General features: G+C 35.4%; 1 protein-coding gene across 8 annotated transcripts in view; it reads left to right on the top strand.

Moving 5' to 3' along the window:
• LRRC4C (leucine rich repeat containing 4C) overlaps window positions 1-17,563 on the top strand; it is a 426,317-nt gene that overhangs the window by 374,503 nt on the left and 34,251 nt on the right. For 6 of the 8 annotated variants that reach the window (XM_032444954.2, XM_032444951.2, XM_032444950.2 and 3 more), the window contains one exon: window positions 3,560-3,692. The gene's annotated coding sequence lies outside the window, so the exon portion shown is untranslated. The remainder of the gene's footprint in view (window positions 1-3,559; window positions 3,693-17,563) is intronic. The other 2 variants (XM_085550229.1, XM_085550231.1) reach the window with 1 other exon arrangement.

The raw sequence follows: 17,563 nt of genomic DNA, 5'->3' as shown, positions 1-17,563 counted from the left end.
TCAGATATTTTTCATCCCATTGCAATTAAAAATAAATAAATAAATAAATAAAAGCAGTTTTGATAACAATTACAAAAGCCTGATTATAACTTCAAAGAGCTTTTGTTACTCATTGATAAATTTAAAGATGAAGGATCTGTTATACTGGGTTAAATGTGAAGTAAAATGAGTGCACTTGAGGAAATGAACATTGGACTGATAGTATTGACATTACGAAAGATTTCTTGCAGTTCTTCTTGGCAAGTTACTCAAGCAAGGATTATACTATATATATTAACAATAATTTTCCTTTCAAAGTTTTCTTAACATGTTGTTTCCCTCACAGTGTCCTTTGGATAAACATTCTTCAACACTGCATTTAATTGTAGTTCATATCCAGAAATCTAAGCTATTTTGTATCTCTCTTTTCTTTGGAAGAGCAGAGGAAGGGTGGCCCAAATGTTTTTGAAATACCTTTTCTTTTTTCTGCACAAATGCATGTCAGGTGAGATTTTCCAGCATAAATATATTATATTTCATGCCTAAACTTAATCAGAGATTTCAGAAATAAGATGAGACTGCTTGCAATTTATTCTTTAATGTGTCTTGAGGAATTTCTCTTTCTGAAATTTTTGCTCATTTCTTAAGTTCCTTCTCTAGTAACTAATTCGTTGTATTTCCCTTTTTTTTTTCTTTCTGTAGTTAAGTCTATTGTTGGGTTTTGTATAATAGTACATGAAAAATATATTTATTTTCAGTTTTCTACTTCTATGTTCTTGAACTTTTTCAAGCTGCTTGCTAAAGTAGATTGGAAAGTAGATACTCGGGTATATGCTTCTGGTATTTTTCATTAGATTTATTTCCAGGAAGTGAATGGTGACTATGCTTTACATGAGTAGGAAACATCAGGCCCTCAATTTTTGCTTTTATAATGATACTGTGTAAAAAGTGAATATAGGTATGAGGAAGCTGCTTATTAGTAAGCAGCTACTTTACTTTATATTATACTTGAGATTTCTTGTATTATAGTAACTCTCGGGAGTATAAATTGAGTTTTGTGTGGAACTATAAACTTATGTCATTGCTTGGAATAACAGAGGTAAAATAACTTAGAAAATTGTCTCTGGTGACTCCTTGAATAGAAAAATTCTGTTTCTCCTGTTTAATGAATCCCTTTGCCCATCTATTTCCATGGATGCTTTCACTGCTTATAAATATCTCTAAGAACAAACATTTTTTACCCAACAGATTATTTTTGAATCCATATTATTCATGTAGTTGTCTGTATTTTGTTTTGTTGGACAATGCTGCAATTCAGGTTTTGGGCTTTTTTTTTTTTAAAAAAAAAAAAAACAAAAACAAAACAATATTAAGAATTTATTTAAAATACCTACTTTGTACTGTTAAATTTGGGGTAAATGAATATTGATGCCTTGCATAATCTTCTAATTGTCACGGTCTCAGCAAGTCATGAATTAATGTATATTGATACAGACACTTTTCTTTTTTTTTAAAGTATAACTGAAAGATTTTTTCATGGTTGTTTATTCTTTTATTCTGCTTAAAATAACCTTTATGCATAGCTTTATTGGTAAACAGCAGAAAGTAGATGTTAAGAGCCCTAGTTTCAGCTTCATTTTCTGTCTCTGATTTGCTCTGCTCCTTTACTACAAAATACAGCCACAGGTCAAGGTAATCAGAAAGAAATGTAATGGAGGGATCAAGGCACGTTGTTATGTCTCAAGAGACATATTTGTTATATTTCAAGTTATTTCAATTTGATCTAGAAGTAAATAGAAACTTTTCCATATGAGTTCAGTAGTCAAAACCAGTGAGATTCAAAAGCCACATCTTAGATATGTGAAAGAAAATACTTGCAAATTCTATTCAAATACCACTTTGTAAATACTGCTAGATCAATTTATACCCTGATTAGCAAGTCCCACTTCTCTAACCAGTAAAAAGCCCCAAATCAATAACATAAGAAGGTCAAGGATGAGTCCTAATCTACTTTTCAGGATAATAGGGTAAAGGTGGGATAAGTGGTCACATATTTTCTTATATGACGTTAGTACGTTTTCTGTGCAGCCCTCAGATTTGAAAAAATAGTTAAGTAAAAAAACCCTGAGGAAACAATCTCTTCCAAGAAAAGCTGGTGAGTGGTTCATTGAGAGACAGTCCATATATAGGGTTTCAAACTACCTATTATAAGTAGTCCCATCTCCTTTCAAACCCCTTTGAGTTACAGACACATCTGGAGAATCAGAGTTTTTCTCCAGTGCTTGGATGATGCAGAAACTGCTAGTGACTCAGTACAGCAGAACAAACTCTGCCTTCATCTTACGTAAAAGCTCCAGGCTGCATGAAAGCAGGAGCATTACATAAGCAGTTAGTATTTCAGGGTGAAAAAGCTTGTCCAGGAATTGAATAAACAGGGAGGGTAAGAAATATCAGTGATCATTACAACAGGAGCTTCTTACAGATTCAACTTTCCTCTCATGGAAGGAGGGATTTTCCCAAGTGATTTCAAAGAGATAGGCACCTTTCACTGCACAATTAGGACTTTTTGAGGTGATGCATTTAGGGTCCAGTGTTAAAAGTAAGAACAAACAGCTCTTTGTTTCTGCATCCTTCTTATAGACATTCTCATAAATAAATATATAAATATAAACTGCCCAGAATTAGTATAGACTAAGAAAGCTCTGTGGAGGTTGCTAGGCAGCCGAGGCCAAAGGAATAGAAAGCAGTTGGGTCTTTGAAAAACATGATGCATGGGTTATCTGGAGTCACCATCATCTTTTGCCTTAAACAAGAAGCAGTGAAATTTATATTTCTTTAGTAAATGAGCAGTGATTTTATAAGATTTGAAATAAAAGCTCTGTTTTGTATCTCATGCCTGTTAGTGTATACAAGCTATGAAATTGTGTGTATGGTAATTATTTATAAAGTTTATTTATTCATTGATTTAAATAGGATGGGCCCTATTTATCTAAGCAATAACTTGGAAACAATTTAGCAGGGTACTTCTTTTTAAATTTTTTGTCGCATTTTCATCACAATGCACATTCAGTTCTCCAAGGTAGGTTCAAATGCTTAGAGGTATACCTCATCATCAGGAAGTGTCTGTTTTGTTGCTGCTGAAGATGTGTGAAAAATGTCCTTTTTCTCATCATGCCCTGGATGTTTGTTGAAGCTACTCATAGAAACATTACAGTAACACACACACCCTTCATATTACTGTTAAGCATTTAAAAATTCAGTAGGCATACCTAATAGGGATGATTTTCACATGCTATATGAGGTGATCACATTGACTAATTGATTCTTTGAAATCTTTTCTGGTGTGTGTGTTAAAGTCTCCCTGAAATTAACTGTACTTTCAGCAGTTGTGTTACACATGCAAGTATGATGAGGGTATAGCATATCTTACAACTCCTACCTTCTCAGAAAGCATAATGACAGCTCGTCTATATCATATTTTTGTCTACATTTCTTATTACTTCTCAATGACTTTAGATTATCGTGTCTCTACAAGATTAGATTGATGTATACAGATTTTCAAAATGTGTTTCTTTCTCAGGGTGAATGCTGCGAGGTGGTCCAGGCGACTCTATGGAACATTCTCCAATGGGCTAGTAGAATGAGAAGATCCAAAAGTAGTTTGGAAAACAAGGAGAAACATCACCTCTCATGACGGTAAACTTACCGAGAAGGTAATTCATGTTAGACTGTTGTTGCACAGCCCGCTCTTAAAGCTCATGTATGTAACATGTAGCAGAAAACTAGTAGGGAATGCTGTTTGAATTTTCATACTAAGTCCTCTGACTTTCTACCCCTTTCCTTGTGTGAGGGAGAATTTGGAGGCTATATTTTATGGAACTTTTCTTGCTTTCCCTTGAAATTGTTCAAGAGCATAAATAAAAAATTTACAGTGACTTAACAAAAAATTCCTTATAAGACTTATGAAAATGCCAGCGGTATAAGCCACATAAAACATCAGAATACCAGAATGTTGCTTTACAAGGAGATTTAGTATTTTTATTTTTACCTGTACAGAATCTTGTTAGGTTGACTTATTTCATTCTTTCCTCAGAAGCTTAACTGATGTGTGTTTGGAGACTGTCTCCCTTCCCTGAATCTTAACCGTGGATATTTGTATAGCTAACATTTCAGAAATTCAAGAGAATGTGAAAACTACTGATCTTTAATCCCTCAGCATTACTTTAATGCTTCTTCCTTTGTTCAGCCAAGAAGAACCAATCGGTGAACATTAAATCTCTTAGTTGTCCCAAAAGCTCATCTATGCGGAGTGTGTATGTAAGCCTAGTTAATTTTTAGTGTCCCTGCTATGTATGTATTTATTGGTCTTCAGTTAAAATTAAGTTTATTAAAAACACAGATTTTGATTACTCATCCTTAACCAATCGTGTCCTATGATATTTTACATAATATCTGACAAGCTAATATACTGCTTTCATTTATTTATGTGCCTTAATATATGCAGAGAGTAAGTATATTAACAATGGGAAATTACACTGGTGGAAAATCAAATGGGATCTTTGAAGCAGAAGTTTTCATAAGGTACTATCCCCACACCTTGATATACCCAAAAAGCACAAAACATCATTTAATTAGAAAAGCTTTTTCTTACGAGTATGTATGATTTGTTTGATTGAATAGTAGGCTAGGCTTTCAAATGTCTCTGGGAAATACCTTCCCTTTTGTTGCTAGTGAACTAGCACTTAATAATTAAAAACACTTATTAATTAAAACCATCCAGAGTTTGCACTACTACAATTCATAAATTGCTTCCCTGCTTCACCAGGTTTGGCAGCTGCTAGAAAACAAGCCAATCTACACTCACATAACTCAAGAGTTTTGTCTCGGTATAACCTACAGCTGGCAGAAAATGAGAGTCTAAATCATTCTACTCTGAAAAGAATAGAAACTGATTTTATCTAGGAGAAGTTATGAAAGTATATGTGATAGAAGAACTGGTTGGTACAGGAAAGAGAAGTTTTGCCTCCCAGATTTATACAAGTCAGTCACAAGTGGTTGTAAATTTGATGTTATACTCTGCCTTTCAAGGCTTTTCCCACTCAAGATTCTCCAGACCTGATTTATTTTGTTGTTGTTTTGTTGTTGTTGTAGTTAATTGTGTCAAAGAAATAAATTACTCAGCTTTTTTGATAATGAGGTTACAGAAGTGTTTAGAAAAAAAAAAAAAGCAACAATTGGTCACAGGCAATTTACTGTAAACAAAAGATAAGAATAGCTTGCTAATGATTGGAATCTTTGAGATCCAAGCTTGTTCTAAGATGTGTTTCAAATATTTTCTTGGTGCATTTTTCTACCTATAAAATGGGTATTCTGAAAGTCTTGTAATTTGTGTTTGCTGTTGCTTTTGTGATAAATCTAACTTCGATGTCACAGAAAGCAAATTGGGTGCCAGACTTTACACTAGGTAAAGATACTACAGTTCTTCAAGTGAGGGAAAGTGAAACTATATGTGATGACACTGACATCTATTTATCTGCAATGCACAAAATAGAGTTTGAACTCAGCCACCCCTACTTTTAATGAGACACAGGATACTTAGATGACTGACATTTCAATCTCTGATTCCTTGGTGAAATTATGTCAAGCGGACTAGCCTTGGGAAGGCCATTCTGACTGAAATTAGGAGAAGAGTGTTCTTTTTGAGATCTTGGTGGTTAAAGGTAATTTATATTTCTGGTAAAAGGCTTTTGTTTTCCTTTGAGTCAGTGAAATTGATCTGATACCAGTACTACGTATCCACACTTTAAAACATATGTATGTATATATATTCACTGTTCTCCTTATGTGTGAGAAATACTTTTTTTTTTTCTTTGGTATATTTTAAGATGAATGGTTTTAACTTCTATTTTTGTGGCACCGTTCTCCACCAGTGTTATCTGTAAGAAAATTCATAGCAGTCAGTGCTTGTCCTGTTTTTCTTCTTCCTTCCTAACAGCTAAGTAATCAGCTTTGTTCTGTGTTTTGTGGTAAAGTTTATGTCTTTCGAATTAAAAGAAAGGACATGCAGCTTCAAAATTAGTTATGTACTCAAACATAATGAAAAACTCCATTGGAGACTGAGGCGTGTCCCAGAGTTTTGAACAGCAGAAGAAATGAGATATTCAGATCAAACCAGAAGTGCTTTCAATCTGATAGCAATTAACAGAAACATGTCTAGGGGGGAAAAAAAAAAAAAAAAAAAAAAAAAAGACTTATATAGTTTGAATGGCTATAGATACTGACCTGTCTTTTCACAACTAGCTCTATACACCTATTGCAGCCCAAAACAGGGATATTTTTTCATCAAGGACTATGTAGGCTATGTCCATTGCTAGCAGGCAAAGGGAATGCTCAATTAAGTACTTTTAAAATATTATATGTGTCTATGAATTTAAACTATGAAGCTTCTATTTTGTTCAGTATTTTTCTCTGTTAACAAAGAGCGTTAACAAAGAGCTCTATGAATTTGTCTTAAGAAACCCTCAGACAGACTCAAAGTCAAGAAACAAATGGAGAGCGTAGAAATTCCTTCAATATTGCACAAGAAGTGCTAAAGATTGTCACGTGAGAAGAGCAGATCACTGGATCTTTGGAATGATCTGAGAAATCAAAAATAAAGGAGCTAGACAGGACTAGTCAGTCCTCACTGGCATTATTCATTGCCTCCCCACAGCTGAGAATACTTTATGCAATTAATTTGACATATTTTGTGGAGTAAGCTGATGCCTTCATGTTTAAACTTCCTGTGTCAAATTCTTTCTTCATAAAAAACTGGTAGAAAAGATCACCTCTTCAGTGTGTCAGGATGCAAGCTGGTCAGTGTCTCTCTTTTCTCCCTCTAGAGTTACTGTTTTGTTCCTCTGCCACTTTTGTTTTGCATTGTTATTTCTCCATTATTATTTCATTTATTTCTTAGCTATTGGATTACTCATCCTGTATTTACCCAGCTATTTTTGACAGGTAGCAGAAAGCTGTTCATCTGATAATGAAATTGTGGGTATTTATTCCTTCTAAGGTTGAACATTCTGATATCTTCCTGAATGTTCTTGTTACTGTCCTGTTCTAGGCTCCTGTACTGTAATTTTTTATGCTTATTTTAGTGGAAATTTTGCTTTGGCTGCAGTAGAATGGAACGTGGTAGAAAAGTTGCTCCCATTAAATGACTCTCAGTAACATTTATTAATTCCCTTGACATCTTGGCAAGTTGATTAGCTGATTATTTAGCAGCAAATAATTGATGATTAACCATAATTTAGCTCCAGTCTACTTTAAAACTCACATGACAGAAGAAATCAGGTAAAAGGAGGAGAGAGGGAGGAAGAGAAGAACTTACTCTCAGATGCATCAGGCAGAAAACTTTTTATTGCTTTGTCATTTGTATATGTACGTGAGCTGAGATCTTTGTGAGAAATTATTAATACATCGGAGATCATTTGTTTTTATCTGATGTATGGTATTAATCTTTATCGTGAAGATCCCGGTCAGTAACAGTAACCAGACTTGCACATTACCAGATGAACTTCCTGGACTAAGCAATAAGTGAAACTGATTTACATCCACAAGGTGTCTGACTACAGCTAGAACTCCCAAGTGCACATAAAACCATATCAAAGTAGCTGGAGAAAAAAGTTATTCTTGTGGAGGTGTGTGAAGGTTGCATGATTTTATGAAGCATGACTTTATGGCCTTTGAGCAAAAACACACTGAAAGGCATTTACATGAAGGGTATAATTAAACTTAATTGTAAGCATAAAATAGAACAACATTATGATTAGGATGATATTTTATGTTGGTTTGGTTTGTTTGTTTTGTCTTGCCATGCTCTGCTTGCTTGCACTGTGTAGGACTTTAATACCAAGTTTTGTTAGATATGGCTTCTTTTTATTTTTAAACCTCTCTGGTGTTGAGGATTAAGATGAAACCACAGGGCCAACTGCATTGCTGGAGGTAAAAATTCAGAAGAACATGTATGCAGGTAAATCAAAGGGAGCTGCACCTTGAGATACAGGTGCTGAGAATGCTTCATGCTGCTCTGTAAAGCATCAGTATGGAGACTATGTCTGCCAAATATCAGCCTTTGGGAAGGAATTCCCTCTGGCAAAACAGTCCTGTGTTCTTCCTTTTTAGGAACAGATGGCAAAGAGGCAGCCCACATCACCAGGCAGACCTGGATATAAGGTTTTTCTCTGGACTGAAGATTACTTTAATCCAGTAAAATGCTCTATCCAACCATACAGATATTTGAACTGATTGAAGTCAAATATTGTTTTGGGTGTAATATCTTCATTTTATTCTGTATATATAAAGCTTATTTTATATGATATAAAACGTAGTAGTTGACATAAGGGAATTGAAACTAAGTTGAGAACATATTTCTAATATGCTAAAGCTGTACTTTATACTGGCCAAATAGGCTATTATATACTATCATTACACATATACTTTGGCACCAAAAGTAATGCCTCCTATTTAATTCTGTAGAAATTACAATTGATACAAAGAGCACAATATCACTATTAAATAGAAGAAATTCTGAGCTATGAAACACTATCTTTCAACACAGTTAACAGCATTAACTATGCATTTTCACCAGTGATGAACAAGCGCCTGCATACCATACTTGTGAAAAACTGCATTAGTGGAGCTGACCCACTGTCACACTGCAGAAATGCACCACATGCTACCTCATTGTGCTTACAACCACTGTTTGGTTTCCATAAATGTTCAATAAGCATCCATGAATATCACTGGGTGCAATTTTCTCTGCACTGAGGAATTCACTAGCACACATTTTCTTCATGTGCACTTTCACATGAGACACTATTTTGTCTGACTGCCTCTCTGCTACCATTTGTCACACAATACCAAAATGTAACAGAGTATTTGTGGGAATGTTCTTTCTCTTCTGCAATACCATCTTTGAAATCATTAGCCAATGTAATAAATTAGGAGGTATTACTTTCAGAACAGCCCATATATTATTTTCAGTAGTTTTCTAACATTATTATATTATGACACTATCTATAATGAAAAGAGCTATATGAGCGAAGAATAAAAGGATGCTCAATATTATTCAGATTTATGCCGAAATGGGGGTAGTAGTACGTTTAATCTTCTTGATGTATATCTGTGATTTTTCTTTCTGTGTTGATTACAAGACTATTTGACTGCTTCACAGTCATTAATTTCTTTTGATGCTTAAGGAAAAAAGAGATGCCTCCCTGAACACAGTGAATCTGAATAAGCTAGAACTACAGACATTTGAGTTGTTATATTTTCTTTTTATTTTCTGTTTCAGTGTGAGAAATGTTTTAAAAGTTGAAGAGTAAAATCTGATTTTCAAAGGTTTTAATCTGGGAAATGCAAACATAGTCTTCTATTACACATATTTTATTTGAACTTGCATGCATTTTTATTAATGTGGTGAATAAGTATTATTAAGCAGGACAGGCCCAGGTACCAGCCCCGGGGCAATACCACTCGTGATCTGTTGCCAGCTGGATTTAACTCCATTCTCCACCACTCTCTGGGCCTGGCCTCTAGCCAGTTCTTTACCCAGAAAAGAGTGTAACTGTCCAAGCCATGGGCTGCCAGCTTCTCCAGGAGAAAGCTGAGAGAGAAGAGTCAAAGGCTTTGCTGAAGTCTAGGTAGAGTGCATCAACAACCTTTCTCTCATTCATCTGGCAGGTCAGCTGGTTGTAGAAGGAGATCAGGTTGATCAAGCAGGACCTGCCTTTCCTGAACCCATGCTGACTGGGTCAGATCCTTCAACTGTCCTGTATATGCTTTATGATCTCATTCAGGATCTGTTCCACAGAATTTCCTGGCACCAAGTCAGGCTGACAGTCTTATATGACATGATGAATGTGAGCCAGGAGTGTGTCCAGGTGACCAAGAAGTCCAGTGGCATCCTGGCTTGTATCAGAAATAGTGCTGCCAGCAGAAGCAGTGAAGTGATCATTCCCCCTGTACTTGGTTCTGACCACACCTCTAGTACTGCAATCAGTTTTGGGTCCCTCAGTACAAGAAATACATTGAGGCCCTAGAGTGTGTCCAGAGAAGGGCAACAAAGCTGGCAGGGGGTCTGGAGCACAAGAAGCATCTGAGGGAGCTGGGATTGTTTAGTTTGGAGAAGAGGAGGCCCAGGGAACACCTTAGCACTCTCCACGACTCCCTGAAAAGAGGTTGCGGCAAGATTGGGGTCAGCCTCTTCTCCCACATAACTAGTGATAGAAGAGGGAATGGCCTCAGGTTGTGCCAGGGAAGGTTCTGGCTGACTATTAGGAAAAACTTTCAAAATAATGGTCAGGCACTGGAATGAGCTGCCCAGGTTGATGATTGAGTCACTGTCCCTGGAGGTGTTCAAGAAACGTGTAGATGTAGAACTAAGGGACATGGTTTATTGGGTAATATTGGTGGTAGGTGGACAGTTGGATTTTTAAACCTTTATGATTCTGTGCAGGACTGACAGAATTCAGAAGAAGAAAGGAGAGCTTTTTGCTGTCTATAATAGTTAAGTTTGTTTGGAGAAAAAAAAAAAAAGTTAAATTCCTTCAGTTCATGGTGAGTTTATAAAACCATTGATGTGTGTATGCACAGTGTCACACTGAGAATTCCACAGTTATTTCTAGTGCCCTGCAGAAGAAAAGGACATTGACTGTCATTATTATATATTTCATTTGCTATTTAAAGAGGCTACACATTCCCTAGTCAGTTCCTAGTAATGACTATGAATTTAGTGTATATAAGAAATTATTCTGAACATGATAAAAAAACAACTATACTCACCTTTATTCTTCTATATGCTTATCTGTATTACTTGTAATAAGTCTTCAAATGAATCTAAAAATCTGTCATTAGGTTAAATAATATAGAATTTTTTAGCTTTAAGATTTTAACCCATGTTACTCCTGTGACAACTGCAATAGAAGTCTTCATGCATTAACACCTCTGCTTTCTGCTTTCTTCATTTTCACAGAAAAGCCTCACTGAAATAGAACTTTGCTATTCACCTTCTCCTGCCCTCTTCTGAAGCAATTTAGTTCCTATGCAAGGATCTGGGATGTTTTATGAATATTTGTCTTTGCCACTGGAAGAACACAGATTTGAGGGTAGCGCATTTCAGATGTAGTATGTACACACTTTGTTCTGCTGTTATTAGGAAGTTTGAACTCTGTCAGTTAGTGCCCAAAACTCCCAGTAAAAACAGCTGGAGGTTGTGCATTGAGGGGGAATCATAATGTTGAGTTGAGCTCAGCAGTGCATCTGAGAAAGGAGGGTGCTTTCATAGACCTCTGTTTCTACTGGTAGCAGGTAGTATAAAGAGGAGGGTTGAAAAGAGCTAGGTAGTTCAGATGTCCTGAATTATGCTGTAACTTACTGGGTTTCTTTGTTTGTTTTTAATATTTCTTGAGTTTCTTTCCAAAAGAAACAAGTATGTATTCACAATACATTTTGTATTGTTGTTTTACCTTGTTTTTATTTTATATAATTTAAAAGGTGAATTGATTAATCTTCTGTTTTTCTCCTCTGTCAATTCTGCAGATATATTTTTTGTCTGCTTTGATGCACTCTTACTCTACTCACTCTGAATTTAATCAATGCTTCTATATTCATTTGGTCTTGCGTTTCTGTCCTTGCAGGCTTCAGTAGTCTCATCATATTTGGTTCTGATAAAGAACTTGTAGAAAACATGGAAAATGTTCTTCTTGAAAACAATTTGCTGAATTCTCATTGATTTAATTCACATAAAACTATGTTTTTAATCTATGTTTTTTTTTTCTTCTTGTTGCTGACTCTCTGTATCCTTCTGTGCCCCACATAGGTGCCATGGTTAACTGACACTGTCATTCTGTTTTCCAGACCTGTGTTCTAGTTAGAAATTAGTTGTTCTCCTTTGTCCTCTACCTCTTTTCTTTCCCTGTCCTGCGATGGTGATTCAGTAGCTTGTTGTTCGTAAGTTGATTCTTTCCCTATTTCTTTCCATGTTTATGAGGTTGCATGGTGAAACAGATAGACTACTGATCTGTTTTAAAATTAATCTGCCTTTATGAGGAGGCTTGTTGTTGATGTGGGAGTTATAACTTGATTCCCTCGAGGTCTGTTAAGCATGTGGAATTATATCAGCATGACCAAATGACTGTTCAGGGGGTGGAAACAGTGTCTGAGGACACAGGAGGAAGGAGCTCCCTGAGAAAAGCACTGCTGCAAAGAGAAATGGATGTGGAACAGTGATCTATTTGCCTTGCCATTTGCCCCTTACTCTTTTACTTTGTGCTTGCATTTATGCAACATTTTGTAAGTTATGGTCCCTTTCAGCTCATTTAAGTGATCTCTACCATTCAGTAGTAACCAGTTTCTCCGTAACAAGAGAACAAAAAACAACTATGCTTATTGACGTTTTCATTTGAAGGTGCTGAACTGTTTTCAGCAATTAAGTTTTTTAGGAAGTATAAAAATTGGAGTAAGTAATAACAGTCCCTCTTAATTCCCAGATATATGGGGCCTGAGCTGTTTCTCACTGAAAGCTTGCTTGTTAAACCTTTGTATGACCTCCAAGAGATTTATGGCTCACAGCTAGAGAAAATATTACTTATCCCTTGCTGGTCACAGACACCGCCTTTCAGTGGAGAAAATGTGTCATATGCTTTTCTCTTCTCTTTTTGAATCCCGTCAATCACAGGAGAAATGCAACGTGCAGTATTTACTTTACTAGAAGATTAATGGCAGGATTGTGAAGCTCATTAAGCAGTTTAAGATAACTAGGTACAAGAAAACATAAGATGGAAGTCTAGGAAGTAAAATCCATTTGTACAGATCCTCAGGGCAAAGATGGCACTTTCTACCTACTATCTGATCTTTGAGGAATATTGTAATGGAGAAGATGCACATTTCATGAAATTGTAGCAAATCAGTGTTGCCACAGAAGGAGTTGGCTTCTGTTCTACTATAAAGATTATGGCTTGTCAGACTTTTCATTTTAGGTGAGGGTGATGTAAGATGTAGTATGTTGTTGAGCTGGCTTTCTAGAGTAGAATTTGTAATTCCATTCCTTTCACATAAATCCATAAATTCTGGATAAACAAGACAGCACTTTCTTCTCTTTTAATTATTATTTTCCCTTTTTTTTTTTTTTTTTTTCCTTCTGCTTCCTTTGTAGTCATATATGAATAGACATTTTTTTTCCTCTCTTTATTTTAATTACTCTGTGTTTCCTCTAAAGAATGTCTATTATTCTTACTGTAAGACCTGTGATTGCGCTTAATACTTTGCAAATCTACATCAGTGGAACAGAAACATACCAATAATAACCATTAGGTCCAGTGCTGTAGTTCTTGTCACTAACACAATACATGAGCTGCTATAGAGGCTTTTTGTCTTTTGTCTTTCTCCTCTGCTTTTGCCATGATTTTGGCTGTTTAATGGTTACTTTTCTATTGAACTCCACAGGGGAACATATTCCCAAACATTTCTCTAGTATCATGTAGAGAAATCTAAGAGCTCTTCTCCCCATGTTCCCAGCAGGAGCTTTCTTCTTGCTTTTTATGTTTCAGCTACTGCACACACATACTTACATTTGACTTCTTTGGCAAAAGCCAGCCTAATGAGCTATCACAGAGTGTGGCTAATGGCAATGCAAACTCATCCCCTTTCCCTATATAATTTTTCTTATCTACTTGTGAAATCTTTCTGTACTGTGTGATTAATTTTGCTAATCTTAGACTTTTAAATTTATCATTAATTACTATATTTAGCTATTACTTTGAGTGTTTAAGTACTGAATGGACTTCTACTGTCAGTATGTTTCTACATGGGTGTACTTGAATATATTGCTATAAGATATTATTGGGTAAACAACCACTAAAAGTTTACTTCACACACAGGTTATTCTGTAGAGTATTTTTATCTTGGGGAATAACTGTATGTTTCATTAAACACTGTATTGTTTCCTGAGGCATCACATATTTGGGGAACGATGTGTCAAACCAACTGAGGGATATAGACCTAAAATGCATGCTTAAATTCTTTCTCAGCATCTCATTGGAGCTGATCCCAAACTGGCTCTATCTCAAATGTTCTTGCTGTTATTGCTTACCAGAGTAAATGATTCCCACCAGAAATTCTAAGCTGATTCCAATGCTGTAAGACATCCCTCAGTCTGAGAGTGTGGGATTTCAATGAGGAAATAAAAGGAGGTATATTCACTGATTATTTCAAGTTTGTCTCAAGGTAAAATTTGATACTTTCATTATGTAATTATGATGAGAGCCAAACATGTCTGGTTTAGTCATGCAGTATCTTCTTTAATCTTTCTAGAGAATATGAGGAATAATTTTTCTTCTCTAAAGTTTTACTTTTCTATTTCATTTGTATCAGCATGCTCGGTCACATAACAAATGAATTTAACAAAGTAATTCTGTATGTACAACCCATATGATGTGCTCAGATAAAACTTTAAGGGTTCATGAGAAAAATTCAAGGAAATCAGACTAAACACTAGATCAAATCATTTTGTGTAAGGTCGTGTGCTACTTCAACACATACTTCATCTTTGGAAGGCAGTTGATGTGATAGAATGGGAGGAAAGAATGTCAAGTTGCACCAGAGGAAGTGTAGTTTGGGTATCAGAAATAATTTCTTCATGGAGGGTATGAACAAGCAATCGAACAAGCTGTCTGGGAAAGTGGTGGAGTTCTTTCCCTGGAGGTATTTAAGAGGTGTGTGGATGTGGCTGGCACTAAGGGATAAATTTCCATGATAGGATTTGGTAAGTCAGGCTGGCAGTTGGTGTTCACAACCTTGAGGATCTTTTCCAACCTAAATGATTGTATGATTCCATTAAATAGTTATCTTCTGTGAGTTCCAGTTTCAATTCTTAATTATTAAATAACCCTCTTGAAAACTGTAGATTATTTTCCTTTTGACTTTGTCTGCAATTTGGAAGCAAGGTGTGAAAATAATGCTTTCTGTAGGCTAGGTGCATTTCCTGAGTCAGAGTCTTAAATGAGCTAAACATAAGGAGGACTGCTTATAAACACTTTCTCGTACAAATATTTAAATTCCAGCTTGCTTTTTACTGAGGGAAAAAAAAAAAAAAACAAAAAAAAAAAACCACAAAAAACACCATAGAAATGCTATGTGTTTGTCATAGCCTCAAACACAGCTAAGTCTAGGGAGAACATTTAAGAAGGCAGAATACAGTTGTAATAGAAAATACCAAAGAACAGTTAAATCCAGCCATAATTGTAAATAGAGTTTCTAGACTGATGGAGTCTGAATTCCAGCAGGGTTCTGAAGTTGAAGTCATTCCTATTCTGATGAATGCCGTAGGTTACTGAAATATAATAAGTAAATGATAATTAGTTAATCAATTTCATTCCCATACTAAAATCCACTTCAGTTTTGTACGTTAAGAAGAGTCTCACAATGTAAATAAATCTCATACTTAAATAAAAATATGACTTCATTAAGTACTTGCAAGACCAGGACTCAGGAATGGCATCCTCTTTGTGTTACAGCAAAATACTACATTTTATTTATAGCTTATTTATGCTTTTAGCTTGCCATAATTTCAAATGATTCCATTACCAACACCACAAGAATTAAGAAGTAGGACAACTTAACAGCTAAAGTGGCTTTTCAGAAAATTACACAAGTTACTGTCATCATTCACAATTTGTCTGGCACCATTATATTTAATATGACTAGCATCATTAAGGCTGAACTATTAGCTCATAGGAGGGGCAGCCAACAGGGGCTGTAGTTCTATGTCCAAATGTTGCTCTATCATTTATATTTGTCAGGCAAGAAAGGATTGCTCCAGAACTGAGGAAGAACATTTACTTCTCTATACAAATATAGACAGCCCCAGATGCTGTGAGGCTATGAAACTAAAAGAACACAAGAGGCGGGAAGTTTGTAGTATGTATCTGAATAACATTAGAATTATTTGAGTTTAGGGAAAATATTAATACAATTTTAGGGAATAACATTTGTAAAACTGTAGTAAGAATTACTCTGCACATCTCTTATGCTCCTTTACAAATACTGGAAACATAGCATTTATAGACTTCAAATAATCTTCACTACTCCACTGAGAGTTTACTTCTTTAACCTTGCTGTAATGAAAGCTGTGCAGTGCAAAGCTATATGAAATAGTCTATGCCTTTTGTTATAATTAGAGACTGCTTCTTAATCTTCTGCAAAGATTGTAAGGTTAAAAGGTTGAAAATGGGAAAAAATAAATAAATTGTTTTCTATATTTAGATTTAATTTGAAGTGTTTCCATAATTGTTTATGTAAACATTTATCACTGAGATACATTTCTGTCCTGATCAAAATAATTTTATTATGAAGTCACAAGGTGAAAAATGTAATAAACGTTTTATAATATATGAGAAAAACAATAAATTCCAACCTAGCCTTTATCCTTTAACTGTGAAGTTTGCACTTATAAAACAGGTCCTTGTAGGAGTGTTGAATTTTTGACCCTGGTTAATTCTGTAGCAGTGAAATATTTTAGTCCATAGGGACTGAGATTCCTTGGTCTTCTACATTTCTTTTTTTTCTAGGAGCACTACATTAAACATAATTACTGCACAAAAGATTTTTGTTAATGGAAAAGTATAGTTGAAGAGATAATAGATATTTTAAAAAATAGAGAGCATGGGGAAATACTGTGCAAGTGATAGCTTAATTCCCGAGACGTTTTGCTCTGTTTTTATTATTCTCTGTAGTTAAGTATTAATAAAGTCAGTGCCGCTTAAGCAAAGACATTTGTATCATCTCACTAGCCTATATGGAATTAAGGAAGAATGAACTTCATCTCTCTAAGTAAGCAGCAGATAACGATGCAGAGCAACATAGAAATGATTGAATTTGCCATCAGTGTTTGTGTGATACTTGCTAATTTACAAGGGTGTTTTCAAGCGATTCAGTGGCTGGGATTCCTTGGGGGTAGTTCACTCAGGCACTGAAACTGAATCAGCATTTAAATGGTTTTACTTTTTGCGTGGCTTAAAAAAGTCCTAAGTAAGTAGATGTTTTCATAATTAATATAGTAACTGCAAATCATTCAAGGATCATTTACTTTTCGAAAGAAGATAAAACAGCATTCGCATTTGGCTGGGCATCTTCTGCTGTGTTTGTTAGTACTGTGAAAAAATGTAAAACAAGGATTGCTGGATTAAGACAAGCTGTTACTGATCTGGACTTCTCTACTCTGTCTTCTTTAGTTGGTAATGCATCTGTTGTGGAGGAAATATAGTGATCTAGAACTTTGAGATTTGGATTCTTCTCTACAGTGTAGCCTGTGCAGCATCTCAGTTTTTCCCTGCTCTGTTTTCCTTTTGGCTAGAAACAGGACAGGCGGTGCGTCTTGTCAAAATAACACCTAATAACCTATTTACCAAGAAGCAGTATGTTGTTTCCACCCTATGGGAAGTCCTGTTAATTTTTTTTTCTTGATGTTCCAATATGTTTTAAAAGATAGTCGTTAATGTTTTGGTGCAGTGCCAGCATTTCAGAAAAATTTGTGTAGGGATAT

This window comes from Coturnix japonica, chromosome 5 (genome assembly GCF_054131305.1).
Source record: "Coturnix japonica strain WE chromosome 5, WE-NBRP24, whole genome shotgun sequence".
Taxonomy (NCBI): domain Eukaryota; kingdom Metazoa; phylum Chordata; class Aves; order Galliformes; family Phasianidae; genus Coturnix; species Coturnix japonica.
The sequence above is the reverse complement of the archived record's forward strand: the minus strand, read 5'-3'. Positions and strand labels throughout refer to the sequence as shown.